This window comes from Lolium rigidum, chromosome 6, assembly GCF_022539505.1.
Source record: "Lolium rigidum isolate FL_2022 chromosome 6, APGP_CSIRO_Lrig_0.1, whole genome shotgun sequence".
Classification (NCBI taxonomy): domain Eukaryota; kingdom Viridiplantae; phylum Streptophyta; class Magnoliopsida; order Poales; family Poaceae; genus Lolium; species Lolium rigidum.
Window position 1 is genome coordinate 155679138 of NC_061513.1, and position 23254 is coordinate 155702391.

General features: G+C 43.7%; 1 long non-coding RNA gene across 1 annotated transcript; it reads left to right on the plus strand.

The window, feature by feature from the left end:
- Nucleotides 1–633: 633 nt before the first annotated feature.
- LOC124659315 lies at nucleotides 634–1326 on the plus strand. Its single transcript, XR_006989537.1, has 3 exons — nucleotides 634–792; nucleotides 872–930; nucleotides 1251–1326. It is a non-coding gene; the product is annotated as an uncharacterized LOC124659315 (long non-coding RNA).
- Nucleotides 1327–23254: the final 21928 nt, after the last annotated feature.

Sequence of the window (23254 nt, forward strand, 5' to 3'; positions counted from 1 at the left end):
GGTGTGCGTGTGCCTGCTGTCCCTGGAACTGCTGTTCCTCGTCCTGCTCGGGCTCGACGTCCCCGGCCGTTGTCTAGGACACAGGATCCTCCTGTGCCTACTGGTCCTGTGCCTTGCGATCCTGGACCGTCTGCTCCTGTAGATTGGTCTAAGTATAAGAGAAAGAGTAGGGCTCCTTTTCTTTCTTGTCTTCTGCCTCCCCCCTCCCTGCTGTGTCTCCCAGTGAGATTTCTTATGTTGTTTCATGTGTTTGGTTGGATAGGGGATGGTTTTCACCCACATGTGGATCACTCTATTCAGGCCCGAAACCGTAGGATCCGTAGGAAGACCATTGATCTTCGGCGTCATAAATTCCGAGGTGCCATCCCGTTGTACTATTTGTCTGCTTCGTTGTTTGGTTCTCTGTACTATGTTGATGTTTGTTGTGTCCTTTTTTTGCGATGTACATAGAGCATGTAGTGACAGGCCCCCTACCGACTGATTGGACAGGATTTCCTGCCGAATTTGCCGAGTTTCTAAAAGGTAGGTTGTGATGTTGCGGTGGTTTTCCTTGCGTTTTATGTTTGCAGGGATCTTACCTTTTTCTTCGCCTCAGCGAACTATGCAGATAGATCGTACCATGGCTCTCCTGAATATCGGTGTCCGCACTGCAAGGTGGTTTTCTGGACAGTAGCGGAACTAGACAGAAAATGATGGGCGGGCCAGTCTGAAGGATAGACCAATAAAACCTAGTGGATCAGACTTTTAGTGGGCTGAACCTTAGTATTTTGCTCAAAACCATTTCTGCTTGAGGTGATGCAGAGGAGAGTACAGTTTGCCTTTGCCCATGGTGTTCTGGTTATGAATCTAATGCCTGTTACTCTTTCCACAGGTATTGGTGCTGCCTGCTTTTTCTTCACGAAACCAAGATCTTCTTCACTTTCCTGTTGGGTAAGTGCTCCTCATCCTTTATGTTCTTGGCCTGTTCAACTACCTGCTTCCAAGATCTGTACTGCTTGGTTGCTGCAGCATATTAGCTCAGGGTAGTTAGATCTACAAACAAATCTTTTTATATTACTTGTAGCCTAAGGTAAAAGGGTGTATTATTTATTGCTCCTGATCGAGGCAAATCTATTGAGGCCATGGCAAAGTTAAAGATATGTGCTGCATTGGAAAATTGGTTCCTTTTGTACTAGATTCAGACACTACTATGCCTTGTATTAAAATGGCTCTTTATCCTAGCCACCAATTTTGATTTTTCCCCTCCTTAGGTTCTTCTCTCAAAACAAAACTTGACTCTGATTGTGTCATCGTCAACAAAGAGCACGCCTTTGAAGATGAGCGCTGATAATGGTATTGAAGATTACTCCGTAGGGTCTGCTTCGTCGATTAACAACAAGGTGCAACCCTGGACTTTCATATGCTCCTTCCATCTCAGAAAAGAAGGCCATTTTCACCATTAGTAAGATTAGAGGGTCAACTAGCTATACATGATTCAACATACTAGAGGTAACTATTACTGTGTAAGCAATGTGCAGAAAAGTAATCAGAATAGATGCTAACCTAAAACACTCTATACATACACACCCTGTTACAGTAAAACCCCTTAAAACCAACAAGACATGATATATACTGTTTTGATTAGTATTCAGGTATATTAGCTATTGTTCGCTTTCATTGTAGCTGACCATCTCTCCGCCAATGATCCATGCTACAGAATGTTCAAATACTTCTGACGATTCCAGGAGCAATGATGCTTGATCAAATGCTGATGCAGCTTGGACTTCCACCAGCTCAATACCAGCACAAGCTATACGGAGACAACAAGAAATGTGTGTCTGTTACTTTCAACACATCTAAAGTTCTCTTTCAAGGTTCCCTTGTCCCCACGACTATATCAGGTATCAGGAGCATGGACGTCGCTGTAGCTCACCACACAGCAGCTGTCGCAGCCATAAGGTGTCTGGAAAGTGCAGCTAACCTGGTGATCAAGGATTTAAACTACGGTCGATTAATGCAGCTACAGAAAGAGAACAAAAAACTGAAGACTGAACTCAAGAAGGCAAAATTTAAAAGCACAAGACTGGGTAGAGGTTGGTTCCTATCTGTTAGACACATGAGATCCTTTGCTTATCAGTTTCATAACATGGCAATATTAGGCTACTTTGGGGGACAGGAGGTCATACATGATGATGTGAAGGCAGCTTTCTCAAACATAAATAACACTGCGCAAATGCTGAAGGAACGAAGCGCTAGCCTACAGACCAAGCTGGACGAAGTAGAAAAGCCCCTTAGATGAAAAAGATCGGGTGTCATGTCTATGATCTTTTGTAATATAGTCCTTAGAACTGCTGAACAGAAACAATGGATTGCCCTTAAGGCTGCAGCTAATCAATTTAGCTCTTTTGTTGTATGTAACGGTAGTATATTCTTCGGTGTATCAACATGTGTAGAGGACAACTCTTATTAGTATGTTCTAATGACCTCTTAATATAATGTACTATGCTTATGTATGCCCCTTCTACTATATTACAGCATTGTTCCCTCTAATTTTGTTCTTTCACAGGGTGTCTTCATTCCTACTTACTCGCCTCACTTTCTCTTGATAATAAAATATTGTGAGAAGGAAAAAACAGTTGTCATGTCGCACATTGACACACGTTACAAATAAAGCCCATCAATACTAACAATGGTGGTAGAGGAATGGCGGTGGAGGGTGGCCTCTCCCTGGCCGGCAAGGGAACATCGGTAGACGGCCGCCTCTCCCTAGCCAGGGGAATGGCGGCGGGTGATGGCCTCTCACTTGCCTGTAATGGAATAATCGTGGGCGGTGCCCCCTCCTTGGCCGGGAGGGGAACGGCGGCGAGCGGTGGCCTCTCCCTTGCAAACTCCAAATCGACCTCTTCTAGCCCTCTCCCTGCCACTATGCACTTCGATTTCATGGTTTGTGCATCCAAACATGGAATAGAATTGGATGCCACCTTTTAATTTCAGCAATTGTTCCTTCTTATTTTGTTCTATCACAACGTGTTTTCATTTTCTGCTTGCTCGCCGTAGGCGGGCAAGCGCGCGGCAAGCCGCGCGTTCCTATCTAGTAACAAAGATAACCATGGCTGAAACGTTACAACATATATGAACTAAGTCGTGTTGGGTTGATCTCCTCGCTCTCGACCCAACGGTCGAGCACGACCTTGTCTCACGCCCTGATCGGAGCCTCCCAATCACGTATGGTTGGTCAGCCCCGTCGCCAGCGCCATATTAAAGAGGTGGAGAGCGGGGCACGGACGCCAAGGTTCGTCCGCTGCCAACCTCCCCACCAACACACCAACCCTAAGACCACCCGATATGGTTTGGTGTTGTAGCGGCGGGAAGCACCACCGACATCGCCGACACTCCTTCATCGCTGCCATGGCGAGCTCCTCGTCGAACAAGTCCGACGGCATGCCACGCCTTTTCCCCTCTTGTTTTTGTTCCCGGTTAGACTAGACATATACTCACTAGATGCAGCAGCTAGAGATCCTATTAGAACTAACATTGGTATCAGAGCTAAGCCTAGTTCGTTGATCTAGCTGAGGTAGAAGTAAATCCGGGAAAAACAGAACAGAGAAGTTTTAATTTTTGGCAAACCCTGACCCTAGATCGGATGTATCCCGAGTAAAACACGAAATTGATATGAGAGAAGGGGAAGAGAGAGGGAGGCGGCATCCATGCCGGCCTCCACCTACCGGCGAGCTCCGGGAAGTGGCCTCCGCCTCTGCATAGGGGCCATGCTAGGGCACCGCGGCCAGTCCGCTCGACGGCGGCGCGACCACCCGCAAGGGGAACGCGCGCACCAGCCAGAGGATTGGCTATGGCGTCGCCCGCCTCCCCGCGCAACGGCCTGCTTCAGCGGCCACGGTCGTCTTCCGCGTCTCACCGCGACACCGTGCAAGGTGAGTGAGAGAGGCGCGGAGGGAGGAGAATGAGATGGGATAGGGTTTCGGGCCGGCTTCCGACCGGTTTTCTGCGGCCGAAACCGGCCGCACGGCCGTCCGATGCGATCTGACAGCCAAGAATCGCTGGGACGCTCCTCGGGCCCAAGGAAGAGCAGCATAGGCCGTGTACCAGTTGCTGGGCTCGGTCCAGCTAGCGACGTGGGTGCGTTTCGGCCCCTTGCTTGTTTTATTTTAACAGAGACATAAGAGAAGGGCCCATTTGGGCTGTATGACATTTTTTTCCAGTGATATTTTCTGTTTTATTTTCTGAAAATTGTTTAGTAGCATGAATAAAAGTAAGTTATAGAATTTTTTCCTATGTGTTAAAATTTGAAAATTAAGTTAAGTTTCCGTTGTGCTAGTTAAGTTGAAGTCATATTTTAATTTTCCTAATTTAATTGGACCAACGGGAAAAATAAATTAGGAAATGAGAATTATTTTTGAGTATGATGATTTTATTTAATGACCAACGTTGTTAATAAAATTGTATTCCGCAAAGAGTCAGTGTTATCATTACTGGTTCTTTTTCTGCCCAACGGTGATGTAGAATTAATATTGAGAAGTGCCATGTTTTAATTTGAACAACTTTGAATTATCTCATTTTTGATGAAAATTTTGTTTCAGGTGATCCTATGAGTTTTATCTCGGCTATTGAGCCCCTCAACGGAAGGAACTATGGCTCACGGCGAGAGAAGATTGAGATGGGGCTTGCTTTCCTTGACCTCAACTTGGCACTCATAAAGACTTGTCCCATAGAACCTAAGGTCCCCGTGAGGGGCGACAAAGAAAGTGAAGTTGACTTCAACAAAAGGTTTCATAACCATGGACAAATAAGAATGAAGTGCGATCTTGATCGTGCTAAGTGGGACTTCTCCAACAGAAAGTGCTTGATGGTGATTAAGAGCTCCATTTTGAAGGCTATAAGGGGAGCAGTCCCACAATGTGACACCTCCAGTGAGTACCTGAAATATGTAGAGAGCTAGTTTATTGGGTCTTCCAAGGCCTATGCTAGCACTCTCATAAGAAAGCTTGTCACCACAAAGCGCACTGGTGGTGGAGTAAGGGATCACATATTGAAGATGAGCAATATGTCTTCCAAGCTCAAGTCTATGGACATGGAGCTTCCAGAACAGTTCATCATCCATCTGATCTTTGCTTCACTTCCAAAATAATTTGAGGCCTTTGCTGTGAATTACAATGCACAGTGATACGTCCAAATTGCATCACTATTTTATATCATAATTTGCTGTTATTCATTGATATATTTCATATTGGGACACAATACTTATGTTATTTCATCTATTTTGCATGTTTCATGATTATTTGGAGATCAAGCACCGGAGCCAGGATTCTGCTGGAAAAAGCACCGTCAGGATGCAATATTTCGGAAGATCAACTGTGGAAGGGAGTTTTACCAAAAATCCTATTTTTCCAGATGACGAAGGAAGCCAGAAGGAGGAGCCAGGGTGGGCCCACACCCTAGGGCGGCGCGGCCCATGCCCTGGCCGCGCCGCCATGTGGTCTGGGGGGCCCACGACCCCTTTCGCCTCCTTTTCTTCGCGAAACCCTTCGTCCCGAAGACCTAAGCCAGAGAGGAATCCTCACGAAGGGTTACAGCCGCCTCTGCGGGGCGGAGAACACCAGAGAGAAAAGAGCTCTCCGGCGGGCAGGAATCCGCCGGGGAAATTCCCTCCCGGAGGGGGAAATCGACGCCATCGTCACCGCCATCGAGCTGGACATCATCTCCATCACCATCATCATCATCTCCACCATCATCACCGCCATCTCCACCGCTGGACATCGTCACCGCCGTAGCAATTTGGGTTTGATCTTGATTGTTTGATAGGGGAAACTCTCCCGGTATCTATTCATACTTGTTGTTGATGCTATTGAGTGAAACCATTGAACCAAGTTCATGTTCAGATTGTTATTCATCATCATATCACCTCTGATCATGTTCCATATGATGTCTCGTGAGTAGTTCGTTTAGTTCTTGAGGACATGGGTGATGTCTAATTGTTAGTAGTGAACTATGGTTGAGTAATATTCAATGTTATGATATTTAAGTTGTGGTGTTATTCTTCTAGTGGTGTCGTGTGAACGTCGACTACACGACACTTCACCATTTATGGGCCTAGGGAATGCATCTTGTACTCGTTTGCCAATTGCGGGGTTGCTGGAGTGACGAAACCTAAACCCCCGTTGGTATATCGATGCAGGAGGGATCGCAGGATCTCGAGTTTAAGGCTGTGGTTAGATTTATCTTAATTACTTTCTTGTAGTTGCGGATGCTTGCAAGGGGTATAATCACAAGTATGTATTAGTCCTAGGAAGGGCGGTACATTAGCACAGAGTTCACCCACACAACACTTATCAAAACAATGAAGATTAATCAGCTCGTATGTAGCGAAAGCACTAGACTAAAATCCCGTGTGTCCTCGAGAACGTTTGGTCATTATAAGTAAACAAACCGGCTTGTCCTTTGTGCTGAAAAGGATTGGGCCACTCGCTGCAATTATTTCTCTCGCATTTTACTTACTTGTACTTTATTCATCTGTTACATCAAAACCCCCGAATACTTGTCTCGTGAGCATTTACAAGTGAATCCTTCATCGAAACCGCTTGTCAACACCTTCTGCTCCTCGTTGGGTTCGACACTCTTATTTATCGAAAGTACTACGATACACCCCCTATACTTGTGGGTCATCAAGACTATTTTCCGGCGCCGTTGCCGGGGAGTGAAGCGCTATTGGTAAGTGGAATTGGTAAGGAAAACCTTTACTGTTTGTGCTGATTTTATTTCTGCCTGCTGCTATAAATCATTATGGAGAGATCTTCTCTTCAATTTCTATTTGGGAAATCTACTACTACTGCAACGGTAGTGGATGAGGCGCCAGGTGAGGAAGTAATACCATATAAAATACCTACGAAAATTATTGAACATGTTATGGATAACCGCTATGAAGGGGATGGAACTGTCCATCCTGGTGATCATTTATTGTTTTTGCATGAATTATGCGGGTAATTCAAGTGTGCAGGTATTGCTATGAATGAAGTTAGGAAGAAGCTATTCTCTATATCGCTGTCTGGTAAAGCGGCGCATTGGTATAAATTGTTGAAGAATGGTGATTCTCTTGATTGGGAGGACATTGTGCCTTTATTTTATTCCAAATTTTATCCTCCAAGTGAAATTCACAAAGATCGGAACCGCATATATAATTTCTGGCCTCATGATGGAGAGAGTATTGCCCAAGCTTGGGGGAGATTGAAGTCTTTAATGCTCAAATGCCCCATTCATGAGCTTCCTGGTAATATTATTATTGATAATTTCTATGCAAGACTTTCTTTTCAAGACAAGACCTTGCTTGGATACTTCTTGTTCTGGATCATTTACACGCAACAAAGAAGAGTTTAAAAGGGACCTTCTTGATCGGATCCAAGAAAATACCGAAGGTTGGGAGAACGACAAAGATAGAGAATCGGTATAATTTATGATTATAAATGCATTGAAGCTTTTATGGATACCGATACATTTCGTAATATTAGTGCTACATATGGTCTTGATTCTCAAGTTGCTGCAAACCTTTATAAAGCTTTTGCCTCTCATTATGAATTGCCTAAGAAGAATTTTGATAAGTATCATGAACCGTACAAAGATAAAATTGATTCATCTATTAATAAGTGTGTTGTAATTGAAACTGCTGATCGTGTTATTCCTGAAGCGTATATTGAAAAAACTCCTTTCCTGCTAAAATGAAAGAGTACTCTGTTATAAATAGTGCGGTTCATAAAAGTGAAAAGAAACCTAGAGAACCTGAAGAACAAATAAAAGTTGAACCTGCTGTTGCAATTGTTAAAGATCTTGTGACTGAAAATGTAGAGGATGGTCATATTATTTTCTGTGAAGATGCTTCTAATATTGTTTCACATCCTAATAAACCCAAACAAGCTAGTGTTCCTATGCTATCCGTTAAAATTGGTGATCATTGCTATTATGGTTTATGTGATATTGGTGCAAGTGTTAGTGCTATACCTTATGAGCTTTACACGGAGATTATGCACGAAATTGATTCTTGTGAACTTGAAGATATTGATGTGGTTATTCAGCTGGCTAATAGAGAAACTATTTCTCCAATTGGTATTGTTCGAGATGTGGAAGTTCTATGTGGTAAGATTAAATATCCTGCTGACTTTTTGGTACTTGGCTCTGCTGCTAGTGACTATTGTCCTATCATTTTTGGTAGACCTTTTCTAAATACTTGTGGAGCTATTATAGATTGCAAGAAAGAGAAAATTTTGACTAAATTTGCTGGTGAATCTTATGAGTTTAACTTCTCTAAATTTACTAAAACCCCTTATAAAGCTGATTTGCCTAGTAATGATTTTAAAATGGAGCAGTGTGCATCTATTGTTCTTGTTCCTAATAATCCTTTGCAGCAACATTTGGAGGATAGCGAGAGTGAAGTCTTTAGGAAGGAAAGAGAGGAGCTTGAGGAGATTTTTCTTCGCCAACCTATTCTCAAACATGATTTACCGGTGGAAGACTTGGGTACAACACCGCCACCAAAGGAAGATCCTGTTTTTGATTTAAAGCCTTTACTCGATAATCTTAAATATGCTCATATTGATGATAAGAAAATATATCCTGTTATTATTAGTTCTAAGCTTACGAGTTTGAAGAAGAAAGATTATTGCAAATATTGAAGAAACACCGAAGTGCTATTGGCTATACTCTTGATGACTTGAAGGGGATTTCTCCCTCTATTTGCCAACATGCCATTAATATGGAAGATGATGCGAAACCTGTTGTTGAACCTCAGCGTCGTCTAATTCCTAAGATGAAGGATGTGGTAAGAAATGAGGTATTACGACTTCTTGAAGCTGGTATTATATATCCTATCGCCGATAGTAGATGGGTTAGTCCTGTGCATTGCGTTCCTAAGAAAGGAGGAATGACTCGTTGTGCCTAATGATAATGATGAGCTCATACCTCAAAGAGTAGTTGTAGGGTATAGAATGTGCATTGATTATAGAAAAGTTAATAAAGTTACTAAGAAAGATCATTACCCTTTACCATTTATTGATCAAATGCTAGAAAGGTTATCTAAAAATACTCATTTTTGCTTTCTTGATGGTTATTCTGGGTTTTCACAAATTGCTGTTAAAGCTAAAGATCAAGAGAAAACCACTTTTACTTGTCCCTATGGAACTTATGCTTATAGGCGTATGCCTTTTGGTTTATGTAATGCTCCTGCTACTTTTCAAAGATGCATGTCTGCTATTTTTCATGGTTTTTGTGAGAGTATTGTGGAAGTATTCATGGATGATTTTTCTGTCTACGGGAATTCTTTTGATAGTTGCTTGCGAAACCTTGATAAAGTTTTGCAGAGATGTGAAGAAACTAACCTTGTTCTTAATTGGGAGAAATGCCACTTTATGGTTAATGAAGGAATTGCATTGGGACATAAAATTTCCGAGAGAGGTATTGAAGTTGATAGAGCTAAAGTTGAAGCTATTGAGAAGATGCCCTATCCGAGGGATGTTAAAGGTATTCGTAGTGTTCTTGGTCATGCTTGGGTTTTATAGGAGATTTATTAAAGATTTCTCCAAGATTTCAAAACCTCTTACTAATCTTCTTCAAAAAGATGTACCTTTTGTTTTTGATGATGATTGTAAGGAAGCTTTTGAAACTCTAAAGAAAGCCTTAACAACTGCTCCTATAGTTGAACCTCCTGATTGGAATTTACCTTTTGAAATTATGTGTGATGCTAGTGATTTTGCTGTAGGCGCTGTTCTTGGACAGCGAGTAGATAAAAAATTAAATGTTATTCATTATGCTAGTAAGACTCTTGATGCTGCTCAAAGAAATTATGCTACTACTGAAAAGAATTGTTAGTTGTAGTCTTTGCTTGTGATAAATTTAGATCTTATATTGTTGATTCAAAAGTTACAATTCATACTGATCATGCTTGCAATTAGATACCTTATGACAAAGAAAGATGCTAAGCCGAGGCTTATTAGATGGGTACTTCTTTTGCAAGAATTTGATTTACATATTGTAGATAGGAAAGGTGCTGATAATCCTGTTGTTGATAATTTGTCTAGATTGGAAAATATTGCTTATGATCCTGTTCTCGTTAATGATAGTTTTCCAAATGAACAATTGGCTGTAATAAAGGTGAGCTCGCGAGACAGTCCTTGGTATGCTGATTATGCTAACTTTATTGTTTCCAAGTACTTGCCTCCAACCTTTTCAGCTCAGCAGAGAAGGAAATTCTTTTATGACTTAAGGCATTATTTCTGGGATGACCCACACTTATATAAAGAAGGAGTGGATGGTATTATGCGAAGGTGTGTTCCCGAATATGAACAACAAGAGATATTGAGTAAATGTCATGGCAGTGCTTATGGAGGACATCACGCCGGAGATAGAACCGCGCAAAAGGTTCTACAATCAGGTTTTTATTGGCCAACTCTCTTCAAAGATGCAAGGAAGTTTATTTTATCTTGTGATGAATGTCAAAGGGTTGGTAATATCTCCGGACGCAATGAAATGCCTATGAATTATACTCTTGTTATTGAACCATTTGATTGTTGGGGATTTGACTTCATGGGACCGTTTCCCTCTTCAAAAGGTAACACTCATATACTTGTTGCTGTTGATTATGTTACTAAATGGGTGGAAGCCATACCTACAAAAAGTGCTGATGGTGAGACCTCTTTAAAAATGCTTTTAGATATTATTTTTCCTAGATTTGGAGTACCTAGATATATTATGACCGATGGAGGTTCTCATTTTATTCATGGAGGTTTTAGAAAAACTCTTGCTAAGTATGGTATTAATCATAGAATTGCTTCGCTTATCACCCTCAAAGTAGTGGTCAAGTAGAACTATCAAATAGAGAAATTAAATCTATTTTGGGAAAGACTCGTTAATAAATCTAGAAAGAATTGGGCTAGTAAATTGAAAGACGCACTATGGGCTTATAGAACTGCTTATAAAAACCCCATGGGAATGTCACCTTATAAAATGGTTTATGGAAAAGCTTGTCATTTACCTTTAGAACTAGAACACAAAGCTTATCGGGCTGTTAGAGAATTAAATAGAGATCCTAAACTTGCCGGTGATAAGAGGTTGTTACAATTAAGTTCTCTAGATGAATGGAGAAGTGAAGCTTATGAAAATGCTAAACTCTTTAAAGAAAAAGTTAAAAAATGGCATGATAGAAGGATCATCAAAAGAGAGTTTAATATTGGGGATAAAGTCCTATTGTATCGGTCTCGTCTCAGATTCTTTGCAGGGAAATTACACTCGAAATGGGAAGGACCATATGTTGTTGAGGAGGTGTATCGTTCGAGAGCAATTAAAATTAGCTCTCTCCAAGGCAATGCTACGCAAGTGGTGAATGGACAAAGACTCAAGCATTATATCTCGGGTGATTCTTATAATGTTGATGTTGATATTATTCGAGTGGAAACACCGGAGGCTTTCATCAAGGGACAAATTGACAGATCCGCCGTAACTCGACTTCGAATAGGTAACGATGATCGGTAATGAAAAGTTCGCGATTTACTTTCCGAACATTATTTTTGTTGTTTTTGGAAAATATGAAAAATTACGAGTTCGAAACGGAGTGGAAAGGACGCACGAGGGCGTGGCACCACAGGCCGGCGCGGCCTGGCCTGGGCCCGCGCCGCCCTGTGGTCCGGCCGCCTCGTCGCCCCTTTCCGACTGCGGTTCGATCCGGTACTTTCCGTTTGTTCTGAAAATTTTTATTATAAAATCCCCCGGACCCCTGGAGGTCCGTATATCGTTTTCTCGACGTGTTTTGTTTCGAGCTGTTTCTGCCAGGATCTGTTTTCAGTTTAGAGGCACCATGGTCGCCAAGAACAAGGGCAAGGGACTTTCGGAGGAAGAAGTGAAGGAGGTGCCATCGAGACAAGATCAGCAAGCCGGAGGGAGCAAGCAAATCTTGGTGGGATCTGTCGACACTCAACGTTCTTTTTCTCATAACTTGAAGGGACCTCTACCACCCGCTCTTAGCCTCGACTCCTTCCCCATGATGGAAGAAGTTCTACGGATTACTGATGAGTTTTGTGATCAATATCGGGCTCTAAGAAGAGAAGTGGAGATACTCCAGGAGGAGAATTGCCGTCTCCGAAGAATGATTGAATACCACTCGATTCGCATCACAAGGTCGTCATCGCCAACCTCAGATAACAATGAATCTCTTCGAATCTTAGTGCAGAATTGTCAAGCTGAGAAACTGAAGTTGAAGGAGTTTATTAAGAAGCGCGGGAAGAATTCATCACCACCATCACCAAAGGAGTAATTCATCATCGGTATTGGCATCCCCTTGGTTTGTTCCAAGCTTGGGGGAGTGCCGCGGTATCACATTATCATTACCTTTTACTTTTTACTATCAAGTAGTGTCATATCATGAGTAGGGAAGTTATCGTATGAGATGGGTTGCGGTATGGAAGTATCTCTCCTTTAGTTTGTCTATGTATCCCTTGGTGTGAGTTATCGTTATGGAATATTAATGAGAAGTCTTATCATTTACATATTGCACACCTTATTTTAGTTTGCAATTTCTACTATATGATTGATCTTGATTTTAGTATTGGTACCACTTTGGGAGCATTAAGTTAATCTATTTAGTTTTGGCAAACTTAGCAATGGTCAATAGCAACAACACTTTGAGTTTAAGAAGAATAGAGGAAATACATGTAGAAGATACTATTATCTTTCTTATCAATTCTTAGCTTAGTATTCTGAAGTTAAAACTGTTTGTGTTTACAAGTAAGATGCATGATTGTTTCTATCACATGTATATTTGTTTGTTTCACCTCAACTCTTATGCTTGCTAATTAACCTTGCTAGCCAAAGACCTGTACTGAGAGGGATTACTTCTCGTGCATCCAAACCTGAACCCAAACCTATGCCATTTGTGTCCACCATACCTACCTACCGCATGGTATTGTTTGCCATTCCAAGTAAATACTTCATGTGCTACCTTTAAACAATTCAAAACTTATTACTTCTTATTTGTGTCAATGTTTTATAGCTCATGAGGAAGTATGTGGTGTTTTATCTTTCAGTCTTGTTAGGCAGCCTCCACTAAAGGACTAGTGGCTTCATCCACTTATCCTATAATTTTACAATAAGAGCTGGCAACGGGGTTCCCAGCCCCAATTAATTAACTTTCATTAATAATTCTCTTCACATGTTTTGCCCTGATTCATCAGTAAGCAACTTAATTTTGCAATAGACACTCCTCCATGGTATGAGATTGTTGGAAGGCACCCGAGGATTCGGTTAGCCATGGCTTGTGTAAGCAAAGGTTGGGGGAGTGTCATCCTTAAAATAAACTAAAGTACATGTGTAAACAAAAGAGAAGAGGGATGATCTATCTTGCTTGGTAGAGATAACGTCCTTCATGGGAGCCGCTCTTTGGAGGTTTGTTTGGCAGGGGGTTAGAGTACCCGCTACCAGTCGTTGACAACAACAAACACCTCTCAAAACTTTACTTTTACTCTCTTTATATGATTTCAAAACTGAAAAAGCTCTAGCACATGATTTAATCTCTGCTTCCCTCTGCGAAGGGCCTGTCTTTTACTTTATGTTGAGTCAGTAAACCTATTTCCCTCCATCTCAAGCAAGCATTTGAGTTGTTGTGATTAAACTATTATATTGTGATTTGCTTCATCATGTCTTTACTCTTTCTTGTTTAGTACAAGTTTTACCTTGAATGAATATAGCTTTGAAAGTCATCAATGATTAATATGATTGAGTATGCAAGTTTACCATAAGCTTTAATGTGAGAGCGCTGCTCGATAGATAAGTATAATCTGTTAACTGTTCTCTGACCAAGAACAAAGTTTGCCATCACCAATTATTATTTCTTATGCACCTTTATTTGTGACTACCTTATACTTGTTTCAAGATTGAATTATATGAGGAAGTTGTTTACTATAATGTCTTGTGTGAATGAATATGATGCTTCTTGTCCGTATTTTATTTATCGACTCTTCACTCCATAAACATGTGGACCTGTTTCCGAGTTCGGTTTCGCTTGGGGACAAGCGAAGTCTAAGCTTGGGGGAGTTGATACGTCCAAATTGCATCACTATTTTATATCATAATTTGCTGTTATTCATTGATATATTTCATATTGGGACACAATACTTATGTTATTTCATCTATTTTGCATGTTTCATGATTATTTGGAGATCAAGCACCGGAGCCGAGGATTCTCACTGGAAAAAGCACCGTCGAGATGCAATATTTCGGAAGATCAAGCTCGTGGAAGGGAGTTTTACCAAAAATCCTATTTTTCCGGATGACGAAGGAAGCCGGAAGGAGGAGCCGGGGTGGGCCCACACCCTAGGGCGGCGCGGCCCATGCCCCGGCCGCGCCGCCATGTGGTCCGGGGGCCCACGACCCCTTTCGCCTCCTTTTCTTCGCGAAACCCTTCGTCCCGAAGACCTAAGCCGAGAGGAATCCTCACGAAGGGTTACAGCCGCCTCTGCGGGGCGGAGAACACAAAGAGAAAAGAGCTCTCCGGCGGGCAGGAATCCGCCGGGGAAATTCCCTCCCGGAGGGGGAAATCGACGCCATCGTCACCGCCATCGAGCTGGACATCATCTCCATCACCATCATCATCATCTCCACCATCATCACCGCCATCTCCACCGCTGGACATCGTCACCGCCGTAGCAATTTGGGTTTGATCTTGATTGTTTGATAGGGGAAACTCTCCCGGTATCTATTCATACTTGTTGTTGATGCTATTGAGTGAAACCATTGAACCAAGTTCATGTTCAGATTGTTATTCATCATCATATCACCTCCGATCATGTTCCATATGATGTCTCGTGAGTAGTTCGTTTAGTTCTTGAGGACATGGGTGATGTCTAATTGTTAGTAGTGAACTATGGTTGAGTAATATTCAATGTTATGATATTTAAGTTGTGGTGTTATTCTTCTAGTGGTGTCGTGTGAACGTCGACTACACGACACTTCACCATTTATGGGCCTAGGGGAATGCATCTTGTACTCGTTTGCCAATTGCGGGGTTGCCGGAGTGACGAAACCTAAACCCCCGTTGGTATATCGATGCGAGGAGGGATCGCAGGATCTCAGAGTTTAAGGCTGTGGTTAGATTTATCTTAATTACTTTCTTGTAGTTGCGGATGCTTGCAAGGGGTATAATCACAAGTATGTATTAGTCCTAGGAAGGGCGGTACATTAGCACAGGTTCACCCACACAACACTTATCAAAACAATGAAGATTAATCGACTGTATGTAGCGAAAGCACTAGACTAAAATCCTGTGTGTCCTCGAGAACGTTTGGTCATTATAAGTAAACAAACCGGCTTGTCCTTTGTGCTAAAAAGGATTGGGCCACTCGCTGCAATTATTTCTCTCGCATTTACTTACTTGTACTTTATTCATCTGTTACATCAAAACCCCCTGAATACTTGTCTGTGAGCATTTACAGTGAATCCTTCATCGAAACTGCTTGTCAACACCTTCTGCTCCTCGTTGGGTTCGACACTCTTATTTATCGAAAGTACTACGATACACCCCCTATACTTGTGGGTCATCACACAGCCAAAAAAGTGGGCCATTGAGAAGATGATTGCCATGTGTGTGCAAGAAGAAGAGAGGATCAATGGCCAATTTGGTGATTTTTTCAATTACCTAAGCCCAACCAAGAAGAGGAAGTTTCAGAGTTCCAAGGGTAGAAGGGAAACCTCAGTGTAATCCCTCTTCTTCTAAGCCGCATGGAAAGGCTCATGATCACCAGCAGCAAGAGGAGGTGGCCAATGAAACTTGCAAGTGGTGAAAGGAAACGGGTGTGGTGACCCTGCATACCACTGCATGTTGTAGTATGCCAGTCGTTGATATAACATTCACAAAGTACCAATCCGCTAATATTGCATCCCTCAGAGTAGTACAACAGAACATAGTTGGTCCATAACTCATTCATTTATTATTACAAACCATATGTACATATCACCACGGAGTTCCTCCTGGGTCCAGAGAGGAATAGTCCTGGGTTCCAGGTGAACCCGACTTAGCTTACAATATAACAGTCTTAGCAGGCCATACATTTATTCTACTCGAGCAGCGAAGTACTGGAGTGTTCACACTGCTCGGTTACTACTGCGACTCCACAATCCTAGACTTGTTCTCCTTCGGAACCATCCCCGACTCCGTAGACTATAAGGTAGTCTACTCCTTCTACACCTCCGGAGAGATCTGGCTCTTCATAGCAGATCCCATCTGCTCCTTCTTGGTCGTCGGTGTCCTCCTCAATACGATTCAGGCAATCTAAGCAGGGGATTATAAGAGGTATGAGTACGAGCGTACTCAACAACTTCATTATAGTAAAGACGCGTTTAATGCACTAGCTACGGCATTAGACCAGAAAGTCTAATACCAATGCAGGTTTTTTGTAATCATTTCTTCAAAAGGTTGCTTTTATTCAGAAGAACTATGTCCGTCAACCTTCACCGGTTTACTAGAACTTCATGGAGTTCCTTTCCAAAACCCGGAATAGGGAGTGACAGGTCACAATTCATTACACTCTGCAGAAGTGTGTTGCTTTACCCATAAGAGATCTTAAACTTGGTGCCAACCGGGCAGCTTTCCCGTCCACACTTCCGTTGGTGTGAGGCCCGGTATAAGGTCTTAGCCAATCATACTCCTCTGCTACCTCGCACACCCACCCTTTGTTGCAAATCCGACCTTGGGTCCTCGCCGGGCTATATCACTTGGATATCTTCCGACCTCGACAACTACCAGGTCGCAACCATGGTCCTACGCCGGCCAATGCAACCCATCATAGACCGCATTACCGTGGGGAATTAGAATGGGATCCCCACCCCACCGCTTGTCCCTCGGGATCAAGTGTCTATAGTAAGCGCATCCGTTGATGTACGAGAGGTGGAAGTACAACTGACTATTCCGTCCCACTCCAGATCTTATGGTTAACACAAGTTTTACGGCACAAGAATCACTGGACGACATTTGTTGTTTAATCCTAGATGGATATAAACCCATTGCAATGGAACCTCCACCATGTCAACATATTCCATGGTTCCATTGCCAACCATATAGTCATATTCATAGTTATGAAAATAGTGATTTTGCTTTTAATGCAAGGGTGGTAAATATAGTACTTTGCAAGTAATTTGGTAAAAATACTCAAGTGAAATGAGCAAGGGATGAACTTGCATGGCAACTATGATATAGTGCAGTTGGATGTTTTGGATTGACCCTGATCCTCTATTTCTGAAAGAAGCAACATTGTCCGATAAGGGCAATGGTTAAAGAAGCAATTATGCATGCTTTCAGATTTTAGGGTTTGTTCCCCCCTTCTCGATGCTTTATTATTTCATGTAAGAGGTGTTTATTAAGAATAATTTAGGGATACTCTATTTAAGGTAAAATACTACCTTGGAATGTTGCCAAGGTGTTTTCAAAGTCCAAAAGGTTTCATGGACTCATTTTCATTATTAAAAATATGAGGTGTGATTTTTAATGATTATAATATTCATTAAATTATTACTTAATTTCATTTGTCTCAAAAATTCCATTTCATATTTTATTATGATAGAGAATTTTATGCTGAGTGGTTTTCATATATTTTTTTTAGAGTTATATTTATTTTGTAAAATTTCTAGAGTGATACAATTAAATGGTTAATTTTGAAAGGACCAAAATGCCCTTGTGGCCCCACCTGTCAGGTGGTCGAGCTGGTTAGGTTGGACCAGCCCACTGGGCTCGGTCCAACCGACCCAGTCGCGCCGTAGACGCTGTCGCTCCCTAACCCTAGCTCTCCCCGTGCTCTCTGGGGATCCGTCGTCGCCTCCGTCGTCGCCGCATTAACCTGGCCGTCTCCGGCCACGTCCGACGACGAGATGGTTCGCGGATGAACCTTCGTTCAACGGTGCACCTCATGGTCCGCGTCGATCTGCGATTCGTCCCCGCCTCTGTTCGCCCCCAACCTCTCTGCGACACGGCCCGCACAGATCCGCCGTCAATCCGTTGCTCGCCGGCGCCCCTGGTCATTGTGGTGCTGTTGCGCTCTTGCCGTGGTGTTGCTGGAGCCTCTACGCTCGGCGACGCCTGGCTTGGCCGCGGCTTGGCGCTGCCATGGCCGGTCTGTGCCGCCGCGCCGCCACGGGTACGCCGTGGTGCTCTGCTCCAGGTACGCCTCCCCTTCTCTTCTCTTCTTCTCCTCCTTCTAGCTGAGCTGCGGCTGCTTCTCCTCATGGAGATGCCATGCCGTGCTGTTGCTTTGGCTTGCTGGCCGCTGCTGCTGTGCTCTCTGCTACTTCCGTGCGTGTGCTGCTGTTGTGCGTGTGCTGCTGCTGTGCGTGTGTTGCTGCTGCGATTGCCTTACTGACCCTAACCTATGCCATGCTGGTCTTCTTCTCCCTCTGAATTATTCATGTGTGCTGGCTCTCTGTGCTGCTATGACTCATGAGCACTTGCTTATGAGCATTATGTGATGCTCTTGCCATGCTAGGTTATTCCTGTTACTGCTAATGGTGATATGCCTTTGCTGTGTAACTATTTAACTGCCCCTGGCTTGATTTCTTTGATGAATCGTTGCATTTATGCAAGTACCAGTGCCTCTGTGTGATGTTCATTGAGTTGTAATTCATGGGAATGCTCTATTGAGCATGATTGTTGGCTAGACTGCTCCATCTCTTGTTAGTGTGCTTCTGCATACAATTATAATGCATCTATTTGATTATCTTGTGGTACAATGATTGATTAACTGTGGCTTTGGGTGATTCTGTGATCATCCGGACCTCCTGTTGGTTCATGTATGTGCATGAGTTCAATTCTTATACTGCTGTTACTGCTAGGCTTGACTCTAGCATGCCTTTGCATGCTCTGTCACACCCTGGTGATCCTATGATCACCCGTTGCTTGATACTTGGCTATTGGCTAGGATTGATACCTCTCTGGTCTCTTCCTTGCATCTGTGTGGTGCTCAAGCCTGTGCTGGTGCATGCTCTAGCTTGCTCCGAAGACTCGTTGTTGCTTGCAGTGATCCCTTGGATCAAATGCAAGGCCTGGTGCATGGTTTGCTTAACTGTTTCATTTATCTGTGTAGTCCTGTTTTATTGAATGGATAAATGATGTGAACTGCTTAGCAGTGGTGATCTCATGGATGGATTTGATGAAACTAGAGGGATGCCAACCACTGGTTGGGTACCCTGGCTCATGCTGAACCCTATTGGGTGATGATGTGATGCTTCAGTAGGCTTTTCTTTGTGGCTAGGTAGCTGTTGTGACCCTAGCAGACTTGATCTGCTAGAAATGGTTGCTCCTACCTCTATTGGATGATTCTTTTCAATATTCCTGGTAGTCTTTCATGGGCTGCTAGGTTATTTGATGTTGAAATCATACTGGACAGATAAATGTCCAATATTCTGATGGCCTAGCTAGCTATAGGTGCTTGGTGAATCTGGATGGTGATACGCCCAAAACGTATCTACTTTCCCGAACACTTTTGCTATTGTTTTTCCTCTAATTTGTGTATTTTGGATACAACTAACACGGACTAACGCTGTTTTCAGCAGAATTGCCCTGGTGTCTTATTTTTGTGCAGAAACTCAACTTTCAGGAAAATCCCCGGAAATAATCGCAATGGGCCTATTTTCACAGAAGATTGACGGAGCCAGAAGACGAGACGGAAGGGGCCACGAGGCGCCCACACCACCAGGCGGCGCGGTGGGCCCTGGGCCGCGCCGCCCTATGGTGGCGTCTGACATAGGCATCCCTAATGGGCCTGCCGAAGATAGTACCCGGGGTTTATTGAAGGCCCACTACTCGAAGAATAAGAAGATTCGGAAGCCCAAGATGTTATTAAGGAAAGTTAGAGTTGTAATAGAAAGTCTTATTTGTAATCTTACGGGATGAGTTTGAAACCTTCCCGGACTTTGTAACTTGTACAGCACGAATCCCTCGGTTCCGCCTCCTATATAAGGGGGAGTCGAGGGACGCAGAGATCATCGAATCATTGTCTACAAACCCTAGTTTTCATAATAGTCGAGTACTTTTCGGCTGAAACCTTCGAGATCTACTTGCCCTCTACTTCCAACTAAACCCTAGCCTACAATCCATAGGCATTGACAAGTTAATACATTGTCAATTGGCGCCGTATGTGGGGATTAGAGGCGACAAGGAGCTGATCTCGATGGCACGTTCAAGATCGTCGACTTCATCAGTAGCAAGCAACATCATGGACAGAGGTAAACAGATCGAAACTGGTCTTGTTGATTTTGTTCCTCACCCGCCCTCCCGTTTGGATGCATATGCGTATCTGGAGGAGCCAATGAAGATGACGTTTGGAAAATTCGATTTCCGCGTCGAGAAAGAAGGAGTGTATCGTCTCGAAGTTCCGATCTCGTCGGGATTTTCGTCGGGTGGTTCCGATCTCTCAAACTCGGTATCATCCGTCGAGTCCAGCGATAAGGAGATTTCGTCGCCACGCTTCATCGACAGCAGGGCAAGTGAAAAACTCGCCAGAATCTTCAGCGACATGTCCTTCGAATCATCGGCGGACTCTTATATAAGCGATGATTCAAGCGACACTGACAGCTTCGACTTCATCGACAAATCCACCTCTATTGGGAAGGTCTTCACCAAACTCTATGATGGTGTCACCGAACCAAGCAAAGTGAAAACTCCAAAATATCATCAAGTTTTTGCCATTGGAGATGCAAGCCGCGATCAAGAGGAAACATCGGAGGCTTTTGACGATTTGGGCAATCCCTTTGTCGATCCCTCAGATCTAAGGAGAAGTATGGGCACTAAATATGTCGGGCCCACACCACGCGTCAGAGTTCAACTTCCACAAACAGCCTGGGATAGAGCTGCGAAAGCTTTAGATGGCTCGGAACCAATGACAACAACTGCTACAGTCCAAGAACTGCAAGCTTATCAATATAGACTCGCCCGAGCTGGAAGAGAACTGGAAAAGCAGACAGAAGCTCTAAACGGAAGAAAGGAGGCAGCTTCTGCTTCAAGCAGACGAAGGGCAGAGTTAAGTCGACAATCTGGAACCTCGGGAGATAGCCATAGAGAAGCTCGGAACAGAGCAAGGTCAAGGTTACAACACATACCTGAAGGAGAAAGAGAGTACCTGGTTCAAAATCTCGACATGTCTTTTATGTCGATAGACACAAGGGGGAATATTATCCCCAAGACACCAGAAGCTGGGTATATGGCGACACAAGCCTTTATCCTTGCATCCAGGCCACCTCCAGGAGATCCAAGGGAGGCTTTGTACAACATGGCAGTAGCAGGAGCTGAAGCCATGGGAACGGCGTTTGTATCAACACCACCAGAAGGAGCTGCAAGGCAAAATAGTCCACGACCTACGGCAGCAGCAGCAGCAAATGTCGAAGGAACAAGTGGAGCAAGAGATACGGCAGCACAAGCAGGGGTAGACAGAGCGCGGCAAGGCAGAAGGGAACATCGGTATTCCCCAGAATTAAATGACGAGGATATGTGCGGTTTGCCGTGCTTCACAAGGAGAGTACGAAAAACTCGAGTCCCTTCGGGATTTAAGTTGCCTGATCATTTCAAAAAATTCGACGGCCTGCAAGATCCAGAGGATTGGCTAGTTGATTACCTCGAGACGGTGAAGTTAACTGGAGGGACCAGGGCAACAGCCATGCAAAGTATTCAGGTGCATTTAAGCGGAGCTGCACGATCTTGGATCAAAAAGCTTCCGCCATGATCTATCGACAGCTGGGATAGTTTTGAGGACATATTTGTCAAGAATTTTCGATCCACCTGCAAGAAGCCCACGTCTCTAGAGGAGTTACGGGCGTGTCGACAGAAGCCAGACGAGCCAATGAGAAAATATATCCAAAGGTGGAACATCATAAAAAACTCGGCAGAAAATATATCTGACGAGAGGGCAATAGATGCATTTGTCGCAGGGATCAGGCGTGGAGATTTTGTCGAAGATTTGGGAAGAACCAATCCAAAAACAGTATCTGCATTAATGGAAATAGCAAACAGATGGGCAGATGGAGAAGATGCTGTCCACAACAAACGGCATAGGTCGCCAGAGGAGGACCGCGGTCGAAATTATCAATCAAGGTGACGATTTCCTCGGCAGTACTCGAATTATGATGCTCCAGGTCAAATTTTGGCTGGTTTCCGAGCCAGTGCAGGAGGAAATAATCGAGATAACTACCAGAGAAGTAATGAGCAACGAAGTGACAACAGAGACGAATTTCGACAAAATAGGCAAAACAGCGGGCCAAGGTTCCAGAGGCCTTTTGTGTCTCCCGAAGAAATGATGAACGGGTCGTGTCAGATGCACTTTTTCCTCGACAACAACGGAAAAAGACAGTCAGGACATCTGCAGAAGGATTGTCGAAATTTCCAGGCAATGCTGAGATATGCAGGGCATGCTAATGCTCAGGCAGCGCAAAGAAACCCTCGAGATGACAATCGACATCAGCTAAGAATAGCGGCAGCGCCTGCACCACCACCTTACGTTGACCCCAATTCTAATGGAGCGGTCTCAATGATTCAGAAGGGAAGGCCGTCCAATAGAACTCAGAAAGTAATCTCGCGACAGGTGTTCATGGCAGAGAAAATGCCTCCACCAACAGTTGAGTACCTCAATTGGTCAGGGCAAGACATCGGCTTCACCATAGCAGATCATCCGCAGCAAGTTCCTCGACCAGGGCAGTCAGCACTCATACTACCAGCGGTCATCGCAGGATTTGACGTGTCTCGCGTGTTTATAGATGGCGGCAGCAGCTTGAACCTCATGTACGCAGATACATTAAGGAAGATGAACATCTCCCTAGCAAACCTGAAACCAACAGACACGAGATTCCACGGCATCACACCGGAGAAGCCAAGCTATCCGTTGGGGAAGATAAATCTCGACGTTCGCTTTGGGACCCGAGAAAATTACGGAATCGAGAAATTGGAGTTTGAAGTCGTAGATTTCCCGTCACAATACCACGCTCTGTTGGGACGACCAGCATATGCTAGATTTATGGCAGTACCACACTACACGTACCTATTGTGGAGGATGCCCGGACCCAAGGGACCAATCACAATCAAAGGAAGCTTCGCCTTAGCCGATAAATGTGACAAGGATTTTCATCGACTATCAGAGACTTTCGGGATGCAAGCTGAGTATTTGGCATCAAGGCTCATGACTGATTACGACGTGCTGCCAGACGTTGCAAGGCCAAATAAAGAATCAACTTTCAACACTGAGAAAAATTCTAAGGA